The following is a 7,678-nucleotide window of genomic DNA, read 5'->3' as shown; positions in this document are numbered from 1 at the left end:
TTAAAGTGAAAGCAAGTTTATTAAGAAAGTAAAGGAATAAGAGAATGGCTGGTCCATAGGCAGAGCAGTCCCGAGGGCTGGTTACCCATTTTTATGATTATTTCTTCATTATATGCTAAATAAGGGGTAGGTTATTCATGAGTTTTCTGGGAAAGGGGTGGGCAATTCCTGGAACTGAGGATTCCTCCCCTTTTTAACCCATGTAGGGTAACCTCCTGATGTTGCCATGACATTTGTAAACTGTCATGGTGCTGGTGGCAGTGTAGCAGTGAGGATGACCAGAGGTCACTCTCATCACTATCTTGGTTTTGGCTGACTTCTTTACTGCAACCTGTTTTATCAGGAAGGTCTTTATGACCTATATCTTTAAGCACATTTCTTTAGATCTGTCCAATACCCTACGGAGAACTATGCACAAGCTACTGATTCCTTCACAACTTGCTGTAAGAGTTCCAAGGCACGTGTGCCCAGAACACAGAGCTCTCAATTCTTACATCAAGTCCTCTGTTTGTCTCTTTAGTGATAGGCTCTTGAAAGTAAAATTGTTGGGTCAAAAGCCATTGAACACGTCCAGACTCCCAACAAAAACTCCCAAATTGTTTCCAAAGTTCTCAAATCAGCCTTCCCAATAACAGTATGTGAAGGTGTCTATTTCACTATAACACCTCCAACACCAAGTGTTTTCTATCTTTTACGTTTCTGAAGGAAGAATCATGGCATTCTGCTGACGTTTTGGTTCCCTGTATCTTATTATGGAGTTGGCCACGGTTACTGGCCATTTGGATTTTCTCTGAGCCACTTCTGAGCAGAGAGGGATACACAGCCCATATAATGACATTGGGGCCCCTGTTTCACATTTTCAAATCTCCCCATGCTCCTAATGCCTATTGCAGGAAATGGAACAAGGTTGGTGCTCATTTGTATGTGTTGAAGGGCACTGAGTCTCTTTGCTGTCAGCAGTGGTCTTGCCAAGCTGTTCCTTGTGGTTGGAAGCACTCCAGCTTTAGAAATCACACAAAGCAAATTGCAAACAGTGAGTGGAATAAATATTTGAGCATTTCAGGGCCATGGTGGCTTTGATTGTCAAGCCAAGTGTCTTGCTGAGGGGCAAGAATCTGAGACTGACAGATCACAGGCTATGGAGGCTTTTGATGGGTTGGACCCGCTATGCTATTTGGCAAATCTTCCCCCAAAGACTCATTTGGAAGCTACAGAGCGAATAGTTCAAGGCTACTGTGGAAAGTGCTGCCTCATGGGGCATGTCTTGGAAGTGACTTGCTGTGTGACTCATAGGCTTTTTGGCTGCAAGGAACTCAGAGGGGTGGCATCAGCTTACCCTGATCACCAGTCAGACCGCATCAAATCATGCCCTCCATGACAGCTAAAGTGCCCACCAGTCCCCCACCTGGCCCTGGAGACTGGTCCTGACCTGGCCTCTACCCTCCCTCCCAGCACCATCTACTATTGTTGCCATTCCTGTGTATTCCTGTGTATTGAGAACAATTGTTCCCACCTCTTTGGATATGAGCATGAAGTTTGAAATCAGAGAGCTCTGCATTCAAGTCGTGGCTTCATTATTACATTCTGAGTGCTGAACATGGTGCCTGGTATATAGGAATGAGTCAATAAATAGTTTTATTTTCATTTTCTTATTAAAAATATTTTTTAAAGACATGGGGGTCTCTCTATGTTGCCCAGGCTTGACTCAAACTTCTGGGCTCAAGATATTCCTGCTTCAGCCTACTGAGTAGCTGGCACTACAGGTGAGTGTCACTGCACCTGGATTACAAAAACAAATCTTAAAACATATGACTCCTAGTCACTAAAAATGTGTTCCCTAGATCAGCAGCATAGGTATCACCTGGGAACTTCTTAGAAATGCAGGCTCTTGGCTGGGCACGGTGGCTCAAGCCTGTAATCTCAGCACTTTGGGAGGCCGAGACGGGTGGATCACGAGGTCAGGAGATCGAGACCATCCTGGCTAATACGGTGAAACCCCGTCTCTATTAAAAAATGCAAAAAAAACTAGCCGGGCGAGGTGGTGGGCGACTGTAATCCCAGCTACTCAGGAGGCTGAGGCGGGAGAATGGCGTAAACCCAGGAGGTGGAGCTTGCAGTGAGCTGAGATCCGGCCACTGCACTCCAGCCTGGGCGACAGAGCAAGACTCCGTCTCAAAAAAAAAAAAAAAAAGAAAGATATGCAGGCTCTCAGGCCCTGCTCCAGACCTGCTGAACAAGAATCTGCATTTTCACAAGATCCCTAGGTGACTCTTATGCACATAAGAGTTTGAGGAACACTGACCTAATTCATAGAATTGTTCTGAAAATCAATGACATCAGGTGTGTAAATGCCTGGCAAAGAGTTTGGTATATAACAGATACTCAAATGATGAGTCATCTCTTTCTCTGTCCCTTCCACACTCCTGTCCTAGAATGCAAAATCTCTGAAGCCAGGCATCCTGTCTCATTTCTCTTGAGACCATCAGTCAGATATCACAGCTGGCTCATAGTAGGTGCTTAAAAAATGTTTAAGTGCTGACAATTTGGCATAGTTTAATTTAGTACAGTAATTTTTCAGGCTGCAGGTTGCAAACCATTAGTGGGTTAGGAAATAAATTTAGTGGATTTAGTGTATTTAAAAATAATTAGAGGAGGATTCTGGGAAGATGGCAGAGCAGGAAGCACCAGGAATTCATCTCCCTGCCTCAATAACAATTGCACTGGCAGAATCTATTTGATGTAACTATTTTTGGCTGGGCGCAATGGCTCACACTTGCAATGCCAGCACTTTTGGAGGCCAAGGCAGGTGAATCACTTGAGCTCAGGAGTTTGAGACCGGCCTGCTTTCTCTCTCTCTCTCTCTCTCTCTCTCTCTATATATATATATATATATATTTGATGTAACTCTTTTATAACACTGGTATCTATTTGAAGGACTGCAACTTCCAAGAGAAGACTTGGATGGTAAACTGTGGTTAATTTCAGTCAATTTCAGCTGGTAGCAAGATAACAGTTACCTATCCTCAGCATGGTGGCAGGGGACTGTGTACATGTTCCTATAGCAGCTTGCAGGGTGCAAGGGAGCCAGGGTGAACAAAAGGAGCCTTGTCTTTAAAAAACTGGGGATCTGTGTTCTGACTGTGATTGCTGCTCCTGATTATGAAAGTGGAGACACATGGTGGGTAGCCCTTGTTGCCCACCTCCCTATGCTATTGCAAGCTCTTCCCCCTCCGGCTGAAGCAACTTCCAGGGGATTTAAAGGGCCCTTTTCTTTTCATATGCTCTCCTCAACCCTGGGGGGTCCCACAAGAAAAGAGAGAGAAAGGGGTAGGGAGGGTTTTTGTTTTTGTTTTTGTTTTGTTTTTTTTAGAAATAATGGCTGAGAGGCCGGGCACGGTGGCTCAAGCCTGTAATCCCAGCATTTTGGGAGGCCGAGACGGGCGGATCACGAGGTCAGGAGATCAAGACTATCCTGGCTAACACGGTGAAACCCCGTCTCTACTAAAAAATAGAAAAAACTAGCCGGGCGAGGTGGCAGGCGCCTGTAGTCCCAGCTACTCGGGAGGCTGAGGCTGGAGAATGGCGTAAACCCGGGAGGCGGAGCTTGCAGTGAACTGAGATCCGGCCACTGCACTCCAGCCTGGGCGACAGAGCGAGACTCCGTCTCAAAAAAAAAAAAAAAAAAAAGAAATAATGGCTGAGAATTTCCCCAAATGATGAAAGACATAAATATAAACATCCAAGAAGTTCAATAAACTCCAATAGGATAAACTCAAAGAGACTCATACCAAAACACGTTATAATAAAACTGTTGAAAGCTAAAGATAAAGAAAAAAATCTTGAAAATATCAAGAGAGAAGATACTTGTCACATATAAGGGATCCTCAATAAGATTATCAGCAGATTTCTTACTAGAAACTTTGAGGGCAAGAAGGCAGTGGACTGATATAGTCAAAGTACTGAAAAAACAAACAAACAAACAAAAAACTGTGAACCAAGAATTCTGCATCTGGCAAAACTGTCCTCCCAAAGTAAAAGAGAAATTAAGACATCCCCACATGAACAAAAATGAACTGAGGAAGTTCATTACCACTAGACCTGCCCTGCAAGAAATGCTAAAAGAAGTCCTGCAGTTTGAAATGGAAGAACACTAGACAGTAATATAAAGCTGTATGAGGAAATAAAGATCTTAGTAAAAATAAATACATGGGTAATTATAAAAGCTTGTATTATCATAACTCTGGTTTGTATTCGTGTACATTTTGTTTTCTACACTATTTAAAAGATTAGTGCATAAGAAATTATTAGTTTTTGGTTTTGGATACACAATGTATAAAGATGCAACTTTGCAACATTAATAACTAAACAGGGATGGAGACATTGCTGATAGAAGCAGAGTTTTTGTACGTTGTTGAAATCATGCTGGTTTAAATTCAGATCGGAGTGTTAAAACGTTAGGATGTTAAATGTAATCCCTATGGTAACCACAAGGAAAATAGCTGTGCAGTATACATTTATACATAAAAGGAAATGAGAAGGGAATTAAAACATGTCACTGCAAAAATATCAATTAAACACAAAAGAAGACAGGAGCACAGGAAATGAGGGACAAAAAAGCTTAAGGTGTATAGAAAGCAAATAGCAAAATGACAAAAACTGAGTCCCTCAGTAATTACTTTAAATTTAAATAAATTAAATTCTCCAATCTAAAGACAGGGATTGGCAGAATGAATTGATTGAAAAAACAACATCCAACTATATGCTGTCTACAAGATACTTTAGATCTAGGGATACAAATAGGTTGAAAGTGAAAGGATGAAAAAGTGAAAGAATGACAAAGATATTCAATGCAAATAGTAACCAAAAGAGAGCAAAGTGGCTGTAAACGAGCCAGTTACAAAAAGGCAAATACTGTGATTCCACTTATATGAGGTACCCAGAATAGTCAAATTCATAGAGATAAAGTAGAATGCTGGTTGGATGGGGAGAAGGTTGTTGGGGGGAGGGAATGGAGAGTTATTGTTTAATGAACACAGAGCTTTAGTTTTGCAAGATGAAAAAATATCTGGAGGTGTAGTGTGGTGGCTCATGCTTGTAATTTGAGGTAGGGGAATTGCCTGAGGCCAGGAGTTCAAGACCAGCCTGGACAACAAAGAAAGACCTCATCTCTTTCTCTCTCTCTCTCTCCATATAGACATGTTTTTGTGGTGACGGCATTTGAGATTTATTCTCTTGGCAATTTTGAAATGTACAATACTCCATTATTAATTATATTCACTTCACTGTGCAATAGAACTCAAAACAATATATATTCCTCCTGTCTGAGATTTTGTACCCTTTGAAAATCATCTCAGCATTCCTCCAAGCTTTGCCATTTATTTATTCTTCTTATTATATTTATTTCTTATTGTTAATATATATATGTGTATATATATTTGATATATATAGTTTGATGTGACTATTTTATTTTATTTTATTTTATTTTTTTATTTTTTTTTTGAGACGGAGTCTTGCTCTGTCACCCAGGCTGGAGTGCAGTGGCCGGATCTCAGCTCACTGCAAGCTCCGCCTCCCGGGTTCACGCCATTCTCCTGCCTCAGCCTCCCCAGTAGCTGGGACCACAGGCGCCGGCCACCTCGCCCGGCTAATTTTTTGTATTTTTAGTAGAGACGGGGTTTCACCGTGTTAGTCAGGATGGTCTCGATCTCCTGACCTCGTGATCCGCCCGTTTCGGCCTCCCAAAATGCTGGGATTACAGGCTTGAGCCACCGCACCCGGCCGATGTGATTATTTTATAACAGAGAGAGAGAGAGATCTGGTCTGGAGAAGGATTATGATAATAGTTGTGAAACAATATGAATATCCTTAATACCGCTGTAAACTTAAAAATGGTTAAGATCATAAACTTTATGTTATGTGTATTTCACCAATAACACATAAAATGTGTTATTCAAAAAATAATAATTAGAATAGATACTGTAAGTGTTGTTTTGTGAAATTTTTTTTGTTGTGTTTGTGTGTTTGTGCACATATGGGTGTGTACTGGGTCACCATGTAAAATGTACATCTTCCTGAGGGTCATTGTCTAAAAAGTGTGGAAGCCAAGGCTTAGTGGTTCTGTGCATAGTTTCCAGAGTCAGAGTTGGATCCAATTCCAGTGCTTCTATTTATTGACTGTGCGCCCTTGGGCAAGTTACTTAACCTCTCTGAACCTCAGTTTCCTCATTTGTAAATGGAGATAAGTGTAAGGCTCATTATATAAGATTGCTGTGAGGAATAAATGAGAGGGTTAATGTAAATTGGGTGGCATCTTGCCTGGTACACTGTAAGAGTTTCATGAATGGCATTGGCACCATTAGAATTAGAATTTTCTGCCTAAATCTAATGGGGAAATCAAGGAAACAATATGGCCAAATAGGAGGTATATTTTGACCGCAGGAAACAGGAGAAATTTCCTCCAGCCCTTTGCAGACTCCAGGCTTGGGCAGTGAGACAGACTTCCTGGAGAAGGCGAAACTTGGGCTATCGTTTGAAGATAGGTAAGATGTAGGTGGGTGGATTGTACAGGCCCTTTCTAGAAGCCAGCAGGGCTGCAAGCAAAGGACGGCAGTGTAGAGGCTCAGAGGCTCATTCCTATTTCTGGCTTCCTGGAATTCATGGTAAGTATGGCAATCAGTGGGCATCCCTCCCTATTTGGATGGGAAGAAACCTGCCTGGCTGAGAGGAAACCCTCTGAGCAGGGCTAGTTTTATTTGGTGAGAATGTTCTGTTGGGACTGGGGTAAAAATGGCCCTCCATCTGTCCAGTTGGATTATTGGCACCTCCATGGAAGAGGCAGGATTGAGAAATATAGCAGAGGCTCCCAGCAACTGGTTCTTTTTCCTCTGTGCAAATCCTCTGGATTTGGGCTCTGGAAGTTCTTTTAAATCAGACACCACAGGAGAGAATGGAGACTTCCCAGGCACATAGTAGGTACCCACTCATTTATTTACTTTTTAATTGTGATCGAATACACACAACAAAATTTATCATTTTAGCTTTACCATTAATTTTAAGTTTGCCATTAAACTTAAAAGTTGTTTATTGTAAATTGACAATTTATAATTGCATAAATGTACGGGGTGCAAAGGGATGCTATGATTTATGAATACAATGTGGAATAATTATATCAAGCTAGTTAACATATCCATCACTTCAAATACTTAGCATGCTTTTGTGGCGAGAGCGTTTGAAATTTGCTTTTTTGGCAATTTTGAAATGTACAATACTCTATTATTAATTATATTCACTTCACTGTGCAATAGAACTCAAAACAATATCCACTCCTCCTGCTTGAGATTTTGTACGCTTTGACAATCTTCTCAGCATTCCTCCAAGCTTAGCCATTTTTTTCTTATTATTACATTTTTTAGAGGCCATGCTAATCTTCTCTGTATCATTCCAGTGTTAGTATATGTGCTGCTGAAGTGAGCAGCTTAGCCATTTTTTAAGTGTACCATTCAGGGCATGAAGCACACTCACAATGTTGTGCAACCATCACCACTATCCATTTCCAGAAGTGTTTCTGTCTTTCTGCTTCTTGGTGGCTTTTTTTTTTTTTTTTTTTTTTTGACAGAGTCTCACTTTGTCACCCAGGCTGGAGTACAGTGGTTCGATCTCGGCTCACTACAACGTCCAT

At 41.4% G+C, this 7,678-nt stretch overlaps 1 pseudogene; it reads right to left on the bottom strand.

Moving 5' to 3' along the window:
* Window positions 1-7,373: 7,373 nt before the first annotated feature.
* On the bottom strand, window positions 7,374-7,474 carry LOC111524563 (annotated as a pseudogene).
* Between the last annotated feature and the right edge of the window lie 204 nt (window positions 7,475-7,678).

Source organism: Piliocolobus tephrosceles, chromosome 17 (genome assembly GCF_002776525.5).
Source record: "Piliocolobus tephrosceles isolate RC106 chromosome 17, ASM277652v3, whole genome shotgun sequence".
In the NCBI taxonomy this organism is placed as follows: Eukaryota; Metazoa; Chordata; class Mammalia; order Primates; family Cercopithecidae; genus Piliocolobus; species Piliocolobus tephrosceles.
This window is presented reverse-complemented; position numbering and strand designations above follow the sequence as displayed.